At 43.4% G+C, this 24,009-nt stretch overlaps 1 long non-coding RNA gene across 1 annotated transcript in view; it reads left to right on the top strand.

Annotated features, from left to right (window-relative positions):
- Positions 1–21,372: 21,372 nt before the first annotated feature.
- The window catches only part of LOC128349282 (uncharacterized), a 57,876-nt gene continuing 55,239 nt past the window's right edge, over positions 21,373–24,009 (top strand). The window contains exons 1-2 of the long non-coding RNA XR_008318701.1: positions 21,373–21,490; positions 22,793–22,864. This is a non-coding gene — a long non-coding RNA (uncharacterized LOC128349282). The remainder of the gene's footprint in view (positions 21,491–22,792; positions 22,865–24,009) is intronic.

The following is a 24,009-nucleotide window of genomic DNA, read 5'->3' as shown; positions in this document are numbered from 1 at the left end:
ATTAGGAGAAAGGACCACCACCACCCTCCCATGGTGAGAAAGGGACACATGAGGAATTGGGCTACGGTGAAGAGAAAAAGGAGCATCAGCAGTAGATCCCTTTCCTTAAGTGGGATTTGAGGCTGCTATGCATGGAGAGATAGCTGACTTTATCAAACTCTGCTGTGGACTCCTTCTCTCCCCCACTCCACACAGAATCTCTATCACTGGGGGGAGGGGCACTGGAGGAGCTCACTCTGCTGGGGATGTCTTGCCTAAGGGAGCCCAAAACCTAGAGGCAGCACTGTTCATGAAGAGGGGCAAGATTCAGCAAGGTCCAAAGACCTGATCCTGGATACATTAAACAAACAGCCTATTTCTAGAGTGTTTCGGTTGCATTTATTGTTGGAATAGGATTGGATAAACAGGCATCTTTATTTTTAAAAAAGGAATCTAAAAATATCTTGCATTCATATCTTGTATAGAAGTCTATTTAATTGTTTTTAACTAGAGTCACTAGGTGAGGAGAGCTAGTATTGGCCAACGGCTTCCAAGGCAAAAATCACATAGACAATAACACATTATCAGGGAACCAAATCCCCACTTTCCCCAAAAGCTGACCCTGATGGAAGGACCTACCAAACCTGAGACTAGCCTTTTACCTCAGCTGTATCATGTGATGGCAAAGCTTCTAACAGTGTATTCAATTTCCATTTTGTTTCTTTCATTTTTCAGTGAAAAACCATGATTCATATATATATATATATATATATATATATATATATATATATATATCTCCTTTACATAAAATGGCCGCCAAAGAGACTCAGGTATTCCTTACTCAAATATATTCCAACATTATTTTAGTAAAAATGTTCTTTTTGATTCTCTTTTTACATTGTGGCATAATAATCCTAGATATTTTTATCACTTGACAGCCACAAATTTGCATAATAATGGTCTCCCCGCATTAATAATTCTGGATTATAATAGAATCATTACCTCAGCCTTCAGATGGGCTGCTCTGAAATGCTATGTCGCTGTAATCTCACACTGTAAAAGCATTGTAACCACAGTGTAATAGGATTCCCAAGCATTTGCATCCAAATTAGCCTGATAAAATATTCTCCATTCATCAGGGCATTAACATCTCTGCAGGCTTCCATGAAATGGAATGCAGTATGGAATGCCACTGGAATGAAGCACCATATAATTTTCTAATGTAGCTGTTTGACAATAGAGCTCATTTTCTTCAAAAGCATCTTTCTATCATCATTTTACCCATCAATCCACACAATGATATGGGGAAACAATGCTGTGTCTGACTCAAGGGGACTAGGAACTTCAAATAAAGAAACTTTCCAAATTCACTTTGGCATAACACTTGTTGATCATTATAATTTCAACCAATCTCAGGTCCAACATAGATATGTACCCCTGCTAACTGGGCAAAGAGGCACCTTTTACCGTGGTGATTCTCTTTATTTAGCAGGGGGAGAGTAACTGGCCCTATCCACCCCCAGCACAGTACTTCCAGTGACTGTAGCTGGGGTCTATCTTATGTTTCTTTTTAGAATGTGAGCCCTTTGGGGACAGGGACCCATCTTATTTGTTTGTTATTTCTCTGTGTAAACTGCCCTGAGCCATTTTTGGAAGGGCGGTATAGAAATCAAATGATGATGATGATGTAGGTTTCTGCCATCTATTCCCCCCAAAAGATCTGTGATAACCTGCCCATTTAAGAATAGATTTGTATAACATTTGAGGCAAAAAGTGAATGAAAATATTTTTATGGACAATATTTCAGACCGAATGAAACAAAGAAACAATTGATAAACATTTCATCTTTCATCATAATTAAACATTTGAGGGTGGCAACAACCACCTCTGATCACCAAAATCCCATCATTCAAAATGGATAAAGCACAAAATCCTTAATACTTCATGATAGCATCTGGAACAGTACTCAAAATGGCACTAGACATATGGGGAATTTCTTAAGGGCTGCAACTTGATTGAGATCAACTAATTAGAGAAATTCACAAGTAGAAAACATATGTCTGAAAAGTAGGCTTTGTTTCTTTTCATGACATTAAATCTCTTTTAAAGTAGAGCACCTTCATCAGATGCTGACAAACTCAAGATAAAGCTCTCAAGTCCTCTGTGTGCGTTCATGTATCTTCCAACTGCTGCGGGTCCAGCTTGTCATGGAAATGTGCCGTGCTGATGTTGTAAAAGTTTAGTATGGTAGCTGTGATGTTTTCACTTAATCCATTCCTTGATCCAGGCCAGCTTTTGAATGGGACTTTAGTTATTTGTATTCCAGTCCTGGAGAAGAGGCAGGGCTAACAAACAACAGCAGCAATAGCACTGAAAAGCAGTCTTCACTTGCCTCTCTGTACATAATATTACGTTCATTAAACTATTAATATTCCCGATTCCATTCCACTGCCTTGTCCTTACATACCATAACTCTTTCCCTTGAATTCTTCAGAAGCCTTCTTCAAGTCAAGAAAACAGGCATTCAAGCCTAACTGTGCAACTGTGCTAAAAACACAGCATCAGTATCTATTCTCATCTTTGAGAGCTGATACAAAGGGAAATGGATGGAAATAGAAAACAGAGCTTCAAGATTCTTAATAGCATACTTCTGTGCATGTTTCTAGAACTTAGTCCCACTGATTTCAGTCTGCCTTACGCTCAAGTAAGAGTGCAAAGGATTTCAGCCAAAATCAGGGGATGCTGTATAAAGTTATTATGGGATCAGAACATGGGGAATTAAAATATTTGCAGACACAGAATGTCTCAAGTATGACTCAGCCCAAATCATCATAGAAGGCCCACAGTCAGCTGAATTGCACAGTGTGTTTTCACATCACGTGCCAACCCAGTAAGGCACTAATTAAAAGGGATCAGGTGATAGTCAATAACCCCTGATGTGGAAGAGGTGAAGGAAATTGTGTGCCAATTTCTGAAAAGTGGCCAGAGAATGCACTAAGATTGTACTGGATTTCACATATTGATTGATTTGAAATAAGCAAAGCTATGGCTCTCCATGGCGTAAATGACAGGAGAGGGAGAGAACCATATAGCCACATATTACTTTGGGGGGAAATGACAAAAAATGAATTGTGGACTACTGAACATCAGATCATAATCACTGTTGTTGTTGTTGTTGTTGTTGTTGTTAGTCCACCAACGTGTCTTGAACTTACAAAGTAGTCATTCTGCCCACATCTCTTCTAGGGTCCCAAGGCATGGCCTAAGTACATGATGTGCTAACACTGCTGAAGTCAAGCAGGTCTGGGGCTGGTTAATGATTGGATGAGAGACTGCCTAGGAGTCCCATGTACACTACACTGAGTTCCAAAGAAGGCAAGCTATCAGTGTGTGTGTGTGTTTTATTTATTTTATTTTATTTTAGATGATAGGATGCAACTATATCCACATACTAGTGTGTCATCTAAAATTACTCTTCAGGTTTGCTAACATAAGGATAAGCATGTTTTCTTTTCTAATTCTCTCTCTTTAGAAGGAGCCCATGACTTTTGATTAGTACTAGAGACAGACATGGATTAACTGTTTTAAAACTTCAAAGGAAGAGTGACCATTTCTCCTTTGTCTCAGAGGCTGAGTTCAGACATACAGGATAACCACAGTTAAAGCTGGCCGAGGTTGTAACTGCAGTATGCCCGAACACGCAAAACCACACTTACAGGCCAAAAGCTAACTCCGGTTTGGCTCACCAAACACCAATTGGAACCTTCAGTTATCTCTAAATTTTGCACCGACAATTGAGGTTTTGTCGCCGAAGCATTACACCCGATTGCTAACTCAGCTATAACCGCAGTTTCGTACCTATTCCAAACTCCAATCACAGAGGCATCAGGGATGTGCCTCAGTGGCTGGGTAGCGAGAAGGGGCTCCCCTCTCCTTCAACTGGAGTTTGGCAGGACATGGTTTGGTGAACATCTGCGGTGTGATTTGGAGTTTCTTCCAAGAAACTGGGAGTGATGTGCATGCCCCCCCCATTTTATCTCACAGGGTAGGGTAGGGTAGGCAGAGACAGAGTGATTGCTCAAAGTCATCCAGGTATATTTCATGGCCACCTAAGTGGGAATTTGAACCTTTTTTGTTTTTTGTCTACATACACAAAGTATCTTTAACTCCTGAATTCCAGAATATGTGATGAAAAGACAGGCAAAGAATTGTTCCACAGCAACCTGGGGACTCTCATATTATTCCTTACTGCAAGCAAATAGTCTACCTAATCTTTTTTTTTTTTTTTTTTAAACTGGAGAAGTTCTGTTTTTCATTTTTATAGACAGTCCAAGCTTTTGATAAGTTTACAACAAACTGTTTTATGAACATTTCTAACAAGATCAGAAAGAATTATTCAGCTTTTGCATAGCTGATCTGTAGCAAAACTTCACATCAAATGTATGATCTTCAAACTTATTGCTCTTTTCACAATGAATAAAAAGTAGCCCTATGTGAATCCTCTTTCCCCGCTCAGTAATAAAGAAATTGGCATCCTAATTCTAGGAAACTAGGCCCTAATCAAAAAATAATCTTTAAAATAGCAAGAATGGGAAAACAACAACAACAAATATTTATATACCACTTTTCAACAGAAGTTTCCAAAGCAGTTTACATAGAGAAATAATAAATAAATGGATCCCTGTCCCCCAAAGAGCTCACAATCTAAAAATAAACAAGATAGACACCAGCAACAGCCACTGGAGGGATGCTGTGCTGGGGATGGATAGGGCCAGTTACTCTCTCCCTGCTAAATAAAGAGAATCACCATGTTAAAAATGTGCCTCTTTGCCCAGTTAGCAGGGGTTAGACAAGGTAAGAACACAAGAAGAGCCTGGATGGATCAGAACAAGGGTTCACCTAATATAATGTCCTGTTTCCAGCAGTGGCCATTCAGATGTTGACCATTTTTGTTATATAAAGGGATTTTGTAGTATAAAGAGATATACATTAGGTGTGGCCCAAGGGTATGTCCATACCAGACAGCCCTTTTGAACCTTCCTTCAGTTTCGAACAAGGTATTCCATGCAGCATGGATGGGAGAAGGGGCTGCTGTTTAAAAAAGAAGTTCAAAGCTCATTGGGATGTGGGGCTAGTTATCTGGATCCAGGCCAGTGTAAGAACTCAGATATGAATTCCCCTTTGTTCCCCATTCCACACTGGTCTCCATGTCTTTAAACACATTATAAAGCTGAAAAGTAAGCCACTATATATCCAATGCAGATAAAAATTTTGCATTCATAATGGTGCATGCTGCTACTACTACTACTACTACTACAATGAAAAGTTCGCCACCTTCTCATATTCAATGACAGAAGAGTTCTGCCTAACATGAATACTTGCATAATCTTACACAACCAAGCTTCATTCGACATAAGGTATATGGCAATGATTCCTGTGTAGCAGACTAGGATCTAACACTTCTTCTTTTTTTCCTATCCGCCTGTGGAGGAAGAGCAGCAGAGGAAGCTCATAAGTGAGTTCTCTCAGTTAAAAACCCATGGGGCCCTCTGCTATATTTCCACAGGTACTCCTGCTAAGTGGGAAGAGGCACCTTTTAAGGTGGTGGCTCTCTTATGGTCGCTGTTCAGTGCTAGAGGATCGGCTTTGCATGCAGGAAGTCTCAGGTTCAATCCCTGGCATTTCCAAGTAGGGCTAGGAAAGGCTCCTGCTGGAAACCTTGGAGAAGCTTCTGCCAGTCAGTGTAGACAATATTGAGCTAGACGGACCAATGATCTGACTTGCTGTGGCAGCTCCCTATGTTCCTATTCAATCTAGCATGGCATTTCTCCAGAGGTTGTTGCTGGTGTCTCTCTTGTGTCACCTGTGAGCCCTTTTGGGACAGGGAGCCATCTTCTCAATCCTTTTGCAATATAAACTGATTTGAGAACTTCTTTGTTGAAACTCAGAATACAAATATTCTCAATAAATACATTATAAGCAGGTACATCACTAGAATAAAAATATTTGGGACTGGGAGCTGTAGGTCATTTAGCAATGACAGTTGATCTTCAATAAATACCTGAAACCTCAGTAAGGTCCAGTTTAAGCATATGCAAAAGAAAAATGGCTATAATATTTTACTCACTAAAGGGGGTCAGTGTCAGCCTTCATTAAATGCACACTGTAATTCACAGCATGCTTTCAGATTCTCCATTAATATCATGAGTTCATAACATGCTAATTGTTTAGTCTGATATCTTTCACACAATATCGTGCAAAATAATGCAAATAGCATATTACCTGAGTGATCAGCATAAGTTTGAAATGGATCCCGAGCACTTGCATGTTGAGACCAGAATTAGCTGCATTGGCCTCAGTAGTGAATTCATTCCTTGCAGTCCGGGAACGCCACCTAGTGTCCAAACTGCTTCAACCTGACTTTCATCTCAGTTTTAGATCTACGCATCAGTTCTTAACAGTGAGGTAATGCAGGTCTGGGACATAGGGTCAATGGAGCACGATAGACACTGGTATCATATTTCCCAACTTCTAAATAAGAAGCAATAGCGCCACACACACCCCTCTACCTCTCTTGTGAGGGTAATGTTGCCTAACATTACCATAACCATAGCCCTTTTAATAAATGGGACAGTTTTTGATGTATTAAAAATTGGAGGCCTCATTCACTCTTACTCACAAAGATATACATGCGCACATATGTCTGTTTGCGTCTACATATTCTATTATAAACACCCAGAAACTCCATCAGCCTCCTTAAGCAGGAGGGAGCACACTGTGCAGAATCATCCTTGTAATTGTGCATCCCACCCTTCCTTTTGTCCACCCAATGAGGGCTCAGGGAGGGGGCCAAGCCTTCTTGGCAATAATAATGCTGATTCCTCCACACCCATCAGCTAGAGCCCAGACTATGTCAGAGCTTCCCCCGAGTATAGGCCAAAGCCTTCTTCAGGGGCAAAATACTATGAGCTCACAACAGAAAGATAGCAGCAGAAATAGCAGAAATGTGCTCCATTAGCTTTGGCTAGTCTAAGATATTGTTATTGGTTTTTGAAGAAGTGTTTTTGTGACAGGATTACCTTGGGCAGTATTTTGCCCCTGAAGAAGGCATCGGCTGATGCACGTTGGGCTCAAATAAACAAGTTTACAGCACCGTGGAGCTTTTGTCTCTTCATCTGCATCTGCTTCAAGGGGCCGCCTGTTCTTACTGGGATTGAGGGCTTACCCGCATGGAGTTGGGACAAGTGCATCCCAGCAGGTCAGTGATGGCAGGGGGCTGTGAAGGTAGGGGTGAGTGCCCTAGGGGCGGGGGAGGCAACCAGTGTGGTAGCCCTGGGCCACCAGCAGGTACCCACAGCCCAGGTGCATCGCATGCCTTCATACAATGGTGGCTGGCTACATCACCGTTTTCTATACATAAAATTAAAACAAACCTTTTTTTAAAAAAAAAAGAACAGCTACACTCACACATTTTGCAGCATTATAATGAACTACCTGACATCTGAAGCAGCGCATCCTTTGGTTTCCCTTGAACCTCCCACCTATCTGTTGCATGCTGTTATTTCAATGCGCACATTTTGTATTGCTTGCCTAACTCTTCTATCTTCCAAGACTGCCATAAGGGGCATCTGCAGTCTCTCTAATTTAACACTGCCAGCAAAGGAAGATAACAGAACGCAGCCTTCACTAGTTAAAATGGGCTCCACGGTCCATCCTGTGAGGCAGGTTGCTAGTGCAGAACGTAGCAGTCTGTTTCATGACAGTCATCCCTTGTCGGAAGCCTGCACTTTTTAATTTTACACATCTGAAAATGCCAGCAGTTGCTGGCCCTGTCATCATGAGCCCTTTGTACAGTACTTATAATTTCTTGCTCTCAGCGGTCAGTCTAATCAGGAAAGCTGGCTGCTCTGCAGTGCTTCTGGCTCCTGGATTTCTGCAAAGACACTATGTGCTAAAGAGATTGTCGTAGATCTGGTATTAGCAGTGCAATTAGTGAGAGTTCCATTAGCACACTTTTACTGCTCAAAGGCAGAATAAAAGTGAGGAAGCACACTATATTTTAAACACAACATTGTTTTTAAAGTTACATCTGTAACATTATGCCATCTGAGCTGAGTAATCGCTGCTTTTTAAAAGGGCTTTCCATTAGAATCCCTTGACTTCAGAAGAGGATGATGTGCGGGCAAAGTGCTTCTTAAAGTTGCAAGTCCACAACACTAGTGTTAATAGTGCCCCTCATGCATGCATGCACAGAGGAGCAAGAGGTGCACTAGAAATATTCTTATTTCCCCTAGTGAAAATATTAACATGATCAGGGTAGAGAACATGTCAAAATCACATGCCTGTTTTTATTTCCAGGTAGGTTGCCAACGTGGCGAGAGAGATGGCAACGCTAGGGGAAGTAAGAATATTCCTAAATCCGAATCTCTAAATCCAGGTTCTGGATTGCAGAATTACAGTTCAGTCAGTTTGGAACTGGTATGCAACCAGTTTGGTTGCTATTGTTTGCACTAAAGAAGCCTAGGAATGATGGTTTGGACAAGATGCTAAGGATGCTCTGATCAGAGCCCCTGCACAGGATTAAAATTCTCATATTTCTTTCTTAAGAGCCATTGACTGTTAAACAGTCTAGAAACTAGAGCAAGTATGAGGAAATTAGATGTCTATTATGTATTAGTTTCATTTCACAGTGCTGCTATTATGCTTATAAAAACCAAGAAAAACTGTGTGGCAACTAAGGACTTCTTCTGAAGTCCTTACAAGCTGTTGTTTACAGCCAGTAGCTAGCAGACTACTCCTGGCCAGTCCACTGCAAAGGAGTTTATTCACCATTCTGCTATTGCATGGTCAGTTTTCTACCATTTTTCTTCTACCAGTGCAAATCCAGCTCTTCCGTCTCCTGTGCTCTTCTCACAGCAGGTGAGAAACTGCTGTGTACTCTCATACACAGTGGGGAAGAGTGCAGGAATGGGAAGAGTGCAGAAACAGAAAAAGCCTCTCCCAGACAGCAGTGAAAGATTGTGTGGCAACAGTCATTAGAGGGTGAAAACAGAACATAACCTACAAACCAGTGTTAGCCCTAAGGTGAGTGCAGGTGTGTGCATCATACGTTTTTGGATTTCCACTCAGTTAATTTTAGATCCCGCTCAGGTTGAATAAAGAAAGTCCCATTCTGAATGCACATGCGCACACACAGCCTTGATACTGCTGCCCAGAACAAAACTCATTCAGCACACAGATGAAAAAAATTAGAGGGAATACTGCTTTAAACATACATACAGCCTCTCACTATAGGCTGCACATATGTGGGAATGGAAGCAGGGCCAACCCACTAATGAGTTGTGGTGAGGCAATAACCTCCAGCTGTAGATTCACCACGTACACTTGCCTACTGTCTCCAGCACCTGCCTTATCAACCACACCATTAGCAGACCAGAAATGGTGGTGGTGGCACTGCCTTTGCCACTCTTCCACCTCTTCTAATTCCCACTGTCAGAATGGAGGCCCTCCACACACTTCCTTCCATTTCATGTGCCACCCTCTGACTTTCCAAATAGCAAGGAGAGTAGGATTGCAGAGGAGGAAGGAAAGGCACAGCTGCCTCAAGGTAAGCACTAGAGGGAAGCTTGTGAGAGTCTACAGCGCAGTGGGCTGGGAAGGGTTGGGTGCTTGGTGGAGGGCCTGCACAGGGTTGTGAGGGTCTGCAGGGGACAGGCTTGAAAAGACACATGGGACTATGGAAAAGTCTTGCAAGGCTGTGGGGTGCACTTTGGAGTACAGTCTGCAAAGTGTACTACAGAATTCACAGTGGGAGCAATGGCTCATTAAGCCACCTAGGAGCAGAAGAAGTCAAACCATTAGTCCATCTTGCTCAGTATTGTCTACCCTGACTGGCATGGCTTCTCTAAGATTACAGGCAGAAGTCTTTTCTCAGCCCTACCTGGAGATGCCAGGGATTGAACCTGGTACCTTCTGTATGCAAGCAGAAGCTATGGTCACTGAACTATGGCCTTATCCCAACTATGCCCCCCACCGCAAGGAACCAGGGCTTGAGACAAGCCTAGATAAGGAATGTGGTTGCATTGGTCCTTATCTCTATATCTTCATTGGGTAATCACTTCCCCAGCATGAAAAAACTGCAAACCTATGATATACTGATATGAGTTATAGATATCTCTTTGCAAGACAGTGCTACAGTAGTCACATATAGAAAATTTAACTCTAGTCTGTGGGCCATTTAAGAGTTGTTTTGTTGCCTTTGATCTGTTGCTGCTGTTGCAGCTAACAGTAGCCAATGGAACCTTATTTGTGTTCACAAGCTACAATCTCTACTCTTGCATACAATATTGGGTTTATTTTCTTGCTTCCCATGACACAAAGCAGCACAAGAACAAAGAAGAACACTATGCCCGCCCCCGCCCCCCCGCTAACTGGGCAAACCCCTGCTAACTGGGCAAAGAGGCACCTTTTAACGTGGTGATTCTCTTTATTTAGCAGGGGGAGAGTAACTGGCCCTATCCACCCTCAGCACAGTACTTCCAGTGACTGTTGCTGGTGTCTATCTTAAGTTTCTTTTTAGATTGTGAGCCCTTTGGGGACAGGGAGCCATCTTATTTGTTTGTTATTTCTCTTTGTAAACCACCCTGAGCCATTTTTGAAAGGGCAGTATAGAAATTGAATTAGTATTATTATTATTATTTTAAAAAATATGCCTATGAGTAACATATTCACATGCCAAGCCAGAAAAAAGTGTTCCTTCCACTGCCTTTTTGCTGATCTACTACTACTACTACTACTAATACTACTACTATTTATATACTGCTCTTCAACCAAAGATCCCAAAGCGGTTTGCACAGAAAAATAATACATAAATAAGATGGCCTCCTGTCCCCAAAGGGCTCACAATCTAAAAAGAAACAAAAAGATCGACACCAGCAACAGCCACTGGAGGGATGGATAAAAGGTGTCTCTTCTCAGCAGGGGTAAACAGAGGCATTTCACTAAAAACTGGGTGATATCAGTGTACTCCTCTCTGTTCAACACAGCACATCCACATGAATCCACGTGCAAAGAGCACAATGTTGGTGAGTTCTAGCAACATGCTAAGACTTAACACTAAAAAAAGAGTTGCAGGTCTTCATGTCACTGGAGTTTACCTCATTAGAATTTGCCCTTTTCATGGTGCACATATACTGTATAAATTCCCACAAATCCTTATGCAGTGAGCAGAACATGTATAGTTTCCACTTTAAAGAGGCATAAGCTCTGATGTACTTATACCTGGAGGAATAGAAATTGCCTGGGGCCCTAAAAATGGAACTGACAGAATCTCATTAACTTCAGAGATATTGTACCCATATTGCAAATTGCCCTTTTAAGAATATTTTCCTATAACATATCTGAGCTTTTGGGATTTTTAGCATGGATTTTTATCATTGGTAAACACTATGAAATGTGACCTCGGGCTCCAAACACAGATGGTAAACAAAAATAGCTACAACTGTTGTGTTTGTTATTTAATCTTCTGATTTCCTTTAAAAGTAGGCTATAATTTGGGAGTGGGAGTGACAAGTACTTCAGGTTTGAGGAATGGATAGAGGCACAGCAAGGCAGGCCTCAAAGCAATATTATAGGACTTGACTTTAAATGCAGTGACTGTGCAAGTGAATGGATATACCCCAACATCTGCACATTAAGCCAAGCACTATCATTTCATTGTCATGTTCTGCTATTCCAACTGCCTAGGCTCTCCTGTTTGCTTTCTCACTTACAGTACAGTAAAATTGCCATCTGGCTGGTTTTAAGCTTTTCATTTCTTTGGTGCATCAACTGTCTTTTTCTTTTTCTATAATATTCAGTCTCAGTGTTAGTCAATTTTATGATGTAATAACAGAAGGGTTAGGGTTAGGGTTTTCAGGCTTGGGAACCCCAAATCAGAGTTTTATTATAGCAATGGGTATAAAAAGCATCTTCCACCAAATCCCACAAAGAGCCCCCTTCTCATGTTCCACTTGCAATGTGTTTTCCATGCTGCTTAGGCAACATGAGAAACTTTATGTTATTTACAAATAACATTGTAAATAACAAAGTAGGAGCCCACACTGCCATTTCCCCCCATATCAGTTTTTGCAACATAGGGTCCTCACATTATTCGGTGAAGCACCTCCTACACCACTAACGTAACATGAAAAGGAGCCATTAACTGATCAGAAAAACCAAACATATTCCCTGGCCTCCATTTGCCCATGTGAGGCTAGTGGAGGAAGACCCACAAGATCAGGCTGTATGCAAGAAGAACTGCTCTCCATGCCCTAAGCCTCACAATGCACTAGAGCAAGGATTCTCAACACTGGGTCTCCAGATGTTATTGGACTTCAATTCCTATCATCCCCAACCAAAGGCCACTGGGGCTGGGGATTATGGGAGTTGAAGTCCAATAACATCTGGGGACCCAACGTTGAGAATCCCTGCACTAGAGGATGGTTCACAAGTACATAGTCATCACCTAATTAATGCGGCTGGTTCTGTTTAATGCAGAAGGTCACCAGTATTCTGATGTGAAGGAAACTAAGTATTGGTTCTGAGACACACACATTGCTAGAGCAGTATGGAAAGTCTCTCATGGAACAACAGAATAGCAAGTCTGCAAACTGAACAGTAAACCTTTTGTTCCTTACTAAAAATAACCACCTATGCAGAAAGTTAATATTTCTATTATTTACTCCTTTCAATTGACAAATTACGAATCAACAAGCAATAGTTCTCAAATATTTATAGATAGACAGACAGATAGATATACACACACATAATAGAGAATATTTGTTTCAGCCTGTACAATTCATAGTTTTCTCTTTTGTTCTGTACCTAGCTGTTGAATTATTGAATTTATGAGGGCTAGGCTAAGCCAAAACTACTGATCAGTGAAATTGGTTGCAACTTGGTGTAAGCATGCAGTGTAAAGAGCGACAGCAAATGGCAACATTGCTCAAAGCTTGTAGGATTCTGCTGTGAAAACATTGCCCAGTGATACATGCTTAGATGCCGTCTATTTTTAAAGCATGGGGAAATGTGTGCATGATATTCAGCAGTGATGTATGAGGGGGCAACAAAAAATTAGAGGGCATCTTAGAGTCATTATAAAAATTATATTTGCATTTAAAGATTTTTCTTTTTGGTCCTCAAATGATGTTATTTGTCATATTTGCTTTCATCCAGATTTCTGAAAACCATTATGTTATTATACAGAATGGTCACCCAACTCATACCTACAGGTCCTGTGAATGACCCCCATGGTCAAGAACCCTACTGAGGCTCTGCAGTGCAAAAAGAAAATTGATGGACTACCTGCACCAGAAAAAAAGAAACAATGAAGCACAACAGGCATGTGCCCAAAAGTTACAGAGAGCTGCCATGGAAGTAAATATGGGCTACCCCCACTAAAGAGATGTCAAGGAATGTGAGAAGATGGAATTTCTGAGAAGAGTACATCAGAAGTGAAGATAACCTAGAGAACCAGGAGGAGCTGGTTAAGGTGCCATAGATGGCAGATATAAACAAGGAGAGCAGAGCTCAGTTTTTAGGAGACAACCTGCGTATGAAACAACAAAGTGGCACCTAAAGATTTCAAGAGATGGGAAGGCATGTATGAGAGAAGGAACATTCTCAGTGAGATCTACAGGGCTCTGGGTCTTTAAAAGTGATAACCAGGTCAATGAAGGCCTGCTATTCCTGGATTTGGTGGAAACAAAAATAATTACATGTCTTTTTAGCCAATCTGTTAAATCTAAATGTTATATATATAATCAAAAAATCTATATAACTACTGAGATATCAAAAATAGTCTGTGAAATTACCATTTCCATGATTCTGGACCTCCAAATTCTAGTATTCTTCAATGACTGAAGAGAAAAAATTCCATGTGCAATACAGTATATGCAGTACTGACCTTGTATTAGCTGGAATTGCATATAGCTCTGTTTTTTGGAAGAAAGAGCAGAAAAATGGGGGGCGGGTATTTTGTTGTGACAAAAAGATATAAAGACACAAGTTATATTATCTGCTGCATCAGTTAATAGCTGGTTTTGCCTCTCCTCCAAGAAATTGTACAAGACTTTTAAACTATGAAAAACTAATAGAAAAAGACAGACCTCAAAAATGACATACTTCATATTAACATTTTCAGCTGTACTAGAATCCATTTTCAGAGTTGCAAGATTCCTGTTCTGTCACACTTCACATTATGTTTTGGTAACCTTTGTGTCCTAAGAGCTGTTTTACAAACCCACAAACGTTCCTTTAAGTTGTTTTTTCACTAGAATGGTCAGATTTAACAATATTTCTAGCTTTATGGCACATTTTTCTTGCATTCTATTCATCTAGGTGAAGGTTGTGCTCATAGATACAAGAAGAATTCTTATCTATAAATATTTCTTGATACTTACCTCCAGGATCAAAGAGAGACCCTGCAAAGAGAAGTTGTTTCATTATAAATTTTCTGCTACATAAATCGTTTTTTGCTAGCCAGTCAATACAGTCTGCAATGCTATTGTTACAGAAACTACAACCATCACAAGGAACAGAAATTAAAGTATTTCAGTCAAGGACAGGGTTGTGTCTGAGGTCTCAACCTCCCTCAGTATTACTATTCCCCAAAGTGTCAAGTACTAGGGGAGAAGCACCACAGCCTCTTTGCCATTTAATATGTCTGTACGACATGTGTCTGTCTACAAGACGAGATTTCCCCATCAGCCGAAAACACAAATGAAATGAAAGAGAAAGGTTTCCTGTTTCTTCTGACTTGACATTTTTTGAGTAAGTGATAAAGCAAGAATAAGCCACAATACATGGAAGGAAATGTTGCAGTTGTAGTGAGATAATTCTCTGCCTCTTCTTTCTCCAAACACGTTTAGTAACACCTCAATCAATGCAGGCATAAGAGCCATTTTGAGAGTGTTGATCACCACTTAGATCTGTGGTTTCTTTGTTTCTGTGTGTGTGTGTGTGTTTGGGAGGGGGGGTTGCTGAGCTGTGTAACTCTTCCTTGTTCACCCCTTACAATACAAAAGTTTTACAACCTTTAAAACCAACGTCCAAAGATGCACAGATTTATAAGAGCTTTAGAGCGCAAGCCTTGAAGGACCCCTGAATGCTTCTTTTCTGACCTCTGATCTTTTGGACTATTAGCCTTCAGCTTTAAATTGACATGTGCAGTCTGCCCTGACAACTTGTGTGCATTGCTCCCCGCTGTGGCAGCCTGCTGCAGCAGATCCCCAGACCACAGGAGCCCTGAACTAGCACCCCCTATGGCAGTGTTTCTCAAACTTTTTGGAGTCGAGGACCACTAAATTCTTCGTGCAGAGTTTCAAGGACTGCTACATTCTTCATGCGCAGTTTCCCGGACCAGCAGTTAGTAAAGGGGTTTCAAGTCTGTCTATCTGTCTGTCTGTCTGTCTATCTATCAGACTTCTATACTGCCCAAAACTTGCATCTCTGGGCAGTTTAGAATGAAAATAATATAAGCATTAAAATAATTAAATTTGGAATCTTTTGCAAACATTGAATATTAGGGGTTCTTAACCTTGGGTCCCTCAGTTAAACTCCCATAACCTCCAACAACAATGGCATTTGGCCATTATGGCTCGGGATTATGGGAGTAGAAGTCCACCAACGTCTGGGTACCCAAGGTTGAGAACCCCTGAATCTAAAAGCCTGGGTGAACAAATTTGTCTCCAGTATGTCTGGAGTGGAGGTGCTTGTGATTACTCAATGGAGAGGGGATGCTGGGCCATTGGAAAAATTCAAAAGCTACATGGGGCCAATGAAAACAACATACAAGCAAGCCCCACTGATGCAAGAGGGAAACAGTGTTCCCTCTCAAGGCGCCTCGACCACAACAGGCAGCTGGGTTTCAATCAACCAACCTTTGGCTGCAAACAATGAGCATGCAAGAACCAGCAGCCCTTCAAGTGGCGCCCACTGCCATACTTTTTCCTCCATGCCCCCGCATCGCATACAGTTTGAAGCTGTAAAGATAGGGAATAAGATAGCTATAGGAAGATCTCAGCAGCACGTGGAGGCAAGGCACAAGAAGGGTCCCATGCCTCCGTGATACTCTTCCTCTTCTGTGCCATGTGCAAAATTGAGGAAGTGAGTGCCTTGATTTCAGTGGGGGGGGGTGTTGACTCCCAGTCAGGGACCGGCACTCAACCCTTCGGGGACCGGCAGCGGTCCAGGGACCGGTGGTTGAGAAACACTGCCCTACGGGATTGCTCATTGGTCCAGCCAGAGGCTTCCTGGCTGAGGCAGCCTTGTCTCATCAAGGTTTCCCTGGTCTGGTGCACTTGTCTTAGTAGTTCTCCTGTCTGATTGGTCTGACCCTTGGCTTGTTTGGATTACCTGCCTGGCGCCTGGCACCTTACTACTCACCTGGCTTGACCTTTGGCTTGTTCCTGACCCCTGGCTCCTGTATGACTCTCTAGCTATTGGTGATTCCTTAGCTGACCCTGCTCATGTCTAGACCCTTTGGTTCCTGATCATCTACCTGGCTTTATCCCTGGTGCATCTCTGGCTCTCCCAGTCCTGGCCTTTGGACTCATGTCCCCTGTTGACTGCTGCCCATCGCTCAGGTTTCTGAAAAACATTCCTGTCAAATAAAGGCATTTTTAAATGCTTTTATTTACAGTCAAGCAACTGCTGTTGGGCGGGCGGGGGGGGGGGCGCTTATAAAACAACAGCATAGTAGCTAAGAGTGTGGGTGGCCAGGAAGATGCATCCTTGCTGCAGAGAGCTTTTCTAGCTGCACAGAATTGGGCGCACAGGAACATAGGAAGCTGCCATATACTGAGTCAGACTATAGGTCCATCTTGCTCAGTATTGTCTACCCAGACTGGCAGCAGTTTCTCCAGGGTTGCAGGCAGGAATCTCTCTCAGCCCTATCTTGGAGAAGTCAGGGAGGGAACTTGGAACCTTCTGCTCTTCCTAGAGTGGCTCCATCTCCTGAGAGGAATATCTTACAGAGCTCACACTTCACAGCAGTGAGAGGAGTTTCACCCATGTCCTCTGTTTCTGAAAGTGTCCCGCGTCACCCAAAAATATGTCCCTAGAGGTTTGCACAGCCCTCAGAGACATATTTCCAAGTGATACAGGGCACTTCTGGAGGCAGAGGAGATCAGTGAAATTTACCCAACCCCACTGTGCACATAGGTAGTGCTGTGGCAGTGAGGAAGCTCTCTGCAACATGGACATATCTTTCTGGCATGGCCATACTGCATTTATCAGTATGTCAGCCAATATAATGGCAGCTATCATCTAATTAATAACTCTTAGTTGATTAATCAAGTGACTTTTGTGATGTTTTCCCCTACCCCATTGCTCATTGTCCGTTCCTTTCCTTAACTCCCTGTCTTGTCTGTTCTTGCCTCATGTTTCTAGCCCCACCTTAGGCCTTGTTCCTTCCTTCTTTTGTTCTATCAGATTCTAGTTTCTCACAGCACTGCCTACATGGCCCTTCCTCTAGCTGCCAGGCTCCTGTTTCCATGTTTTAGGTTTTCCAGTCTATGTTTGTCAGACTGCTTGCGATAGCTGGGACTAGGCCTCAGCCATCATGGTGTAAAGGAGTCATTTTAAGAAACAGAACTTCAGGAGAAGAAGAGCCTAGCTGTCTGGGACCAGTACGACAAAGTCTCCATGACAGGAGGAAATGGCACCAATCACAGATAAAGACAAAAGTCTCCAAAACCATAAAATGAGGAGCTAATACGATAGCTTAATCCCATTACATTCCATAACATCTTAACTGGAATCTACCCAAATTGGAGACAGGTTAAGAAATCTCTCTTTCCAATATGGTTGGTTAGTTGTTATAACAACCATGAAAGAAGAGGATTTGCAAAGCATGTAATCCCTTGTATGTTCCGCATTTGGTTCATGGATTACACTGGATGTTTTTAGCTGGCTTTCACACAATAGTGAATTATGGTAACCATTGCAGATGTGTTAGTGGCAGGGGAAGGCAAGCCAAGAGCTCAAACCAAGACAAAAGGGAGAAAGCAGCAGATGCAAGGGGTCCCTAAGCCTGCTGTCTCTCCTCCACCTTCTGTGAACCAAAGTCATCAGGGATAGCAATTAATCTTTCTGAACTGCTAAAGCAAGTGCTTCTCACTGCAGTAATCCACCATCTGACAAGGCACCTCTGGGTCCAATGCTGCTGGCTAATCACCTGTATTTTAAGGAAGAAACAAAGCACCAAGATTATGGAAATGAGTTTCAGCTCTTTTGGAATTCAGCCATTAGGGGAACTGGTCCTCCTCAGGACTTTGCTCCTCAGTTGCGTAGTTACTATAATAATAGGGACTTCGCAAAAACTACATTACTGTACAAGGCTTAAGTTGTAGTTTCTTTCCAAAAATAAGACAGCAATATTTTAAATGATGTATATATTGCTACTATGGAAACTGAATTAATACCTTCCCTATATAGTCAGTGGTGGCATACATGCAGCCAACAGTTAACAAAGGAGCAGCATGAAGAGTTTACATGGTAATTTCCACACGATGTCAAAAGAGCAAAGGGAGTCATCAGGGCCAAGCCTGCATTAATTGGTTTCAAAGGAAAGACTGACACTGAAGCCTGAAAATGGAACAAGGATGATTTCAGGCAATGGAAAGAAAGCCTTGCAGAGAGACCCAAAGTATTCATTCACAGATATTTTCTTGCTTTGGGTTGCATGCTTTTCCATCTGTTATGCAGATTCCTGAAGTCAGTACTTCATCTGGAATTTTAAGAAGGCAAAATACAAGACAGAGGAGTCTTCCACTGGGGAATACAGCCATTTTCTTTCTTTCTTCTTTTTTATTTCTGAAGCAAGCTTCATTAAGGCAGACTCCTTTGACATGTAAAGGTGCCATTCTCAAAAGGGAAACATGCTGCTCTACTTAATGGACTTCTCCAGAGCCCTAAAGGGAGCCTACACACCAGTCAGTTCAGTTCAAATTACTGTGGACTAAATCATTAAGTTGATGCATTAAATGGATACCTTGATTTGTATTTGAACTTGCCACATTAGGTTCCAAACTACACATAATGCAGGAAATCCACAATTAGATTTCATAACTTTTGCACACCGTAGGCCGGGTGGCGGGTGGGGGAATCACCAGCGGTAGGTGGGCTGGCTGCCAAGTTGCTCACAGCAACTTTTCACACACATAAACCAGTATTATTTTTGTTATGTCACAAGTACAGTCTTCACTGGCAGTGGAGTCTATGACAATGGCACTGTGCAAGCAACTTCAAATTAGAGTATTGTGCTATCACTCCTGTAATGTGTCCTAAGAAACATACTCGCAACAAATGAAAAGCTTCTTGGCTACAGCTATGTTCAATCATTTTCTGTGGGGTTAGGAGGAATGAGTGTGTGCCAGCTAGCCACACAACTATTTTGCAGACCCACTTTCACCTTCTAACATACAGTATATCATATTATCATTATACTACACAGCATCAGCACACAAGGGATAGACTCTGCTATGTGTCCCAAATTGGGTCCATCCAGTCTTGAACATACTTAAGGATCTAGAAGGGGCTTTAGTGTTTATATAAGGAGATAACTATGGAACAATATGGCATTGCTATAAGGTATACTGCACAATACTGTATTATTCGTATCAATAGTTAGCCAAGATTGTGTTTTGCAAAAGAGCCCCAGCCCCTAGATGTCCAGGGCACTAATTCTCCCTAGGAAATAATAATTTCAAAATGTTCACAGTAGGGTGCCTTCACTTGTAATATGCTGGCTCTGTTCTCTTCTTGTTACATTCCAAGATAAGAATTATTTTCAAATTAAAACTTTCAGCTTCAAATACCTCAGTAGTTTTGATTTCGTTTTCCCTCCCGCTCTTTTATATTAGCACACAAACTCTGTTCTTTTGCTGCAGATAATTATGGCTTCTGTCTTACATTACAAGTCTGCGTCTGTTCTGCTTAAAAACCTCCTCTCTTTTTTGCATATTGACCTTGTGAATTTCCCCCCTTTTCCTCTGTCATGGAGAAATCTCTGACTTTCACTGAGCACTTCAGACTTTCAGTATATAACCTTACACGAAGTGAGGGCAAGAGCCTATTGTGGTCTCTTGTCTTCTGCCTCTACATACAAATTCAACCTTTGTAAGTATTTAAATAGCCTCTGTACCAGAACCTTTCTTTACTTAGAACTGCACATTGGGCGGGCCTCCATGCAGAGTTGCACCTGATGTAAATGCCTGGGCTAGATGTCAAGCAGAGGAGAATCACCTTCTCCCTGGAGGTCTAGCTTCTTGGGAAAGGAAACAACACAATCGAAAACACTGACCTCTTCATCTGCAGCATGAAATCATATTCCATTTGTTATGCACTGTGCATGCAACCCATTCTGAACTCCATTGATTTCAACAGGAGATAAGTACTCTCAGCTTTTGATGGATTGCACCCTATACATTGCAGAAGTGCTATTGCCTTGCTATATTACCTTGCATTTGTGCATTTGATTCCTCTTTGCCAAGTCTAGCACTTTACAGTTTTCTCCTCAGAATTTCATTCTAGTGACATTAACTCACGGTGCTCCAATCCTTTTAACATATCCTTTGATGGAGAAACATGTAGCAGGAAGAAAGTTGAATTTAGACCTTGGGATGCATATTGAAGCCCTACCTCTACCATAAGAGAGTCACCTGTTCTCCTTTAGCTAAAGATAAAGGTAAAGTGTGCTGTCGAGTCAATGTCGACTCCCAGCAAACACAGAGCCCTGTGGTTGTCTTTCGTAGCATACAGGAGGAGTTTACCATTGCCATCTCCTGCACAATATGAGATGATGCCTTTAAGCATCTTCATATATCGTTGCTGCCCAATATGGGTGTTTCCCATAGTCTGGGAAACATACCAGCAAGGATTTGAACCACCAACCTCTGGCTTGCTAGTCAAGTCATTTCCCCACAGTGCCATTAGGTGGCTACCCATCTGTAAAACCAGGGGAAACAAAAACCTTGTGAATTACTTCACATAGGCAGATCACATCCTACATACAGCAAAGCAGTCAGAGTGCATGTGGCATGTCTATGCTGACAAATGTAACTTGCCAAGATCACATAGATTTCAGTATTAGGAATGAAATACAAAACTTCTGAACTTTAACTCGGTGCTTTGCTTGTCCTCTAGCTAGTCTTGCTTCCATTTTTTAAGATCATTAGTTTCTTTAAAGGAATTCATATCCCTTTATCCGAAAAAGTATTTCACCCAATCTATATATATATTTCTCCTAGGTGTGCCTGGGGAAAATGCGTCCCAGCAGCCCAGCTGATTGGCTGGGCTGCGGAGGCGCCTGATTGGCTGGCACACCCAGGAGGAGGAGAATTGGCCGGCCCACGCTGGCGGGCGGCCATTCCCCAGAAGTATCTGCACCCTGGCTCTGTCTTGACAGAAGCTTTAGTCCTTGAACACCAGAATCCTGTGCAGTTTCCTTTGGGCATTTGATATTTTTCAGGTACCTTGTGGCTTTTGATTGCCTAATTTTATCAGGCAATGCCTTTCAGACTCTAGCGAGCAAGAGAGGCGGGGGGGGAGACAGAGTGAGCGAAGGAGGCACGCGGGGGGAGAGACAGAGAGAGAGAGAGAGCCGCGCGGGGGGAGAGACAGCGAGAGAGGCGAGGGGGGGAGAGAGACAGCATGAGCGAGAGAGGTGTGGGGGGAGAGACAGCGCGAGCAAAAGAGGCACGTGGGGGGAGAGACGGCGCGAGCAAGAGAGGCACGTGGGGGGGAGACAGCGCGAGCAAGAGAAGCACGTGTGGGGGAGAGACAGCACGAGCGACGCGTGGGGTGAGACAGCGCGAGCAAGAGAGGCGCGGGGGGAGAGACAGCGCGAGCAAGAGAGGCGCGGGGGGAGAGACAGCGCGAGCGAGAGAGGCGCGGGGGGAGAGACAGCGCGAGCGAGAGAGGCGCGGGGGAGAGACAGCGCGAGCGAGAGAGGCGCGGGGGAGAGACAGCGCGAACGAGAGAGGTGCAGTGGGAGAGACAGCGCGAACGAGAGAGGTGCAGTGGGAGAGACAGCGCGAGCGAGAGAGGCAGGGGAGAGACAGCGCGAGTGAGAGAGGCGTGGGGGAGCGACAGCGCGAACAAGAGAGGCATGTAGGGGGCAGAGAGTGCGAGCGAGAGAGGCACGGGGGAGAGAGCATGAGTGAGAGATGCACGGGGGATAGAGAGCGAGCGAGAGAGGCGAGGGGGAGACAGCGCAAGCGAGAGAGGTGCACGAGGGAGAGACAGAGCGAGCGAGAGAGGCACGTGGGGGAGAGACTGCACGAGCGAGAGAGGCGTGGGGGGAGAGACAGAGTGAGAGAGGTGCGGGAGGGAGAGACAGCGCGAGCGAGAGAGGCGCGGGGGAGAGACAGCGCAAGCGAGAGAGGCGCGGGGGAGAGACAGCGCAAGCGAGAGAGGCATGGGGGGAGACAGCGCGAGCGAGAGAGGCGCGGGGGAGAGACAGAGTGAGCGAGAGAGGCGCGTGGGGGAGAGACAGAGCGAGCGAGAGAGGCACACGGGGAGAGACAGAGCGAGCGAGAGAGGCGCGTGGGGGAGAGACAGAGCGAGAGAGAGAAGCGGTGTGGGGAGGGCAGAGCGAGCAAGAGAGCTGTTGTGGGGGGGACAGAGCGAGTGAGAGAGCTGTGGGAGGACCAGCCAAACAAATTCTCCCAACTAACCCCAAAAAGGAAGTGAACTACCGCACAGATGCTCTGTGCGGGTTCAACTATTTATTACTTATTTCCTTTTATAACACTTCTGCCACCTTTGACAGCAAGATTTTGGTTGCTACTACACCTCTGATTAAATGGCACTCTTGCCCCTGGACTTCGGGGCTGACCTAAAGGTAAAGGTAAAGTGTGATTCCGATTCCTGGCACCCACAGAGCCCTGTGGTTTTCTTTGGTAGAATACAGGAGGGGTTTACCATTGCCTCCTCCCACGCAGTACGAGATTATGCCTTTCAGCATCTTCCTTTATCGCTGCTTCCTGATATAAGTGCCCATAGTCTGGGAAACATACCAGCAGGGATTCGAACCTTCAACCTTCCACTTGTTAGTCGTGCATTTCCCCGCTACGCCACTTAAGGTGGTTAAACTGTGCCCTCGAGTCGGTGTCAAATCCTGGTGACCACAGAGCCCTGTGGTTTCTCTTTTGGTAGAATACAGGAGGGGTTTACCATTGCCTCCTCCCATGCAGTACGAGATGATAGCTTTCAGCATCTTTCTATAGCACTGCTGCCCGATATAAGTGTTTCCCATAGTCTGGGAAACATACCAGCAGGAATTTGAACCAGCAACCTCTTGCTCACTAGGCAAGTCATTTACGCCCCCCCCCCCCAATATGTACTGGGTACTGTGGTCAGTCCTGGCCCACACTGCACCAGGCAGCCAAGTGTGATTATGACCTCTGCCATGTGCTTTAGATACAGATGGGGGAGTGGGGAAAGAAATATGTGGGATGGAGATATGTTAAGTTGCATGTTGAAATATTTCTGCTCATACCTGTTTTATAGCCTTACATTCTTGTAGCCCAGTTGTTGCTTGTTCCCTCAAGAATCCATATGTTAAAAATACTGTGTGTATCACAGAGTGTGAATGCATAGGGCAATGATGCTTAACTTGCAGCGGGGGGCGGGGAGCTCCAAAGGTCCAGGCTCCAAAATTACCTAGGTACACCTCTGCTCCTACTCTCTAGTGTGTGCCCTCCAACCGCATCCCTGCTCCATACACATTTTTTTTTTTAGAAAGCTGTCTTTATCATGGCTTCTTTGCTCAGCATAACTTTCTATTATTTCTTAGCTGCTTTATCTCTGCTGTTATTATTGAAGGCCACAAAGCATTAGGGGGATACAGGAACTGAGTTGGAGTGCCTGAGCTTTCAGAAAGAAGGAAAATGTGTAAGGAGAGACCACTTACATTTTGACCTTCTGTGACCTTGAGAGGTAGGGTTTAGTAGCTTTATATGTATCTGGGACAACATTATATCAGAA

This window comes from Hemicordylus capensis, chromosome 3, assembly GCF_027244095.1.
Source record: "Hemicordylus capensis ecotype Gifberg chromosome 3, rHemCap1.1.pri, whole genome shotgun sequence".
In the NCBI taxonomy this organism is placed as follows: Eukaryota; Metazoa; Chordata; class Lepidosauria; order Squamata; family Cordylidae; genus Hemicordylus; species Hemicordylus capensis.
The sequence above is the reverse complement of the archived record's forward strand: the minus strand, read 5'-3'. Positions and strand labels throughout refer to the sequence as shown.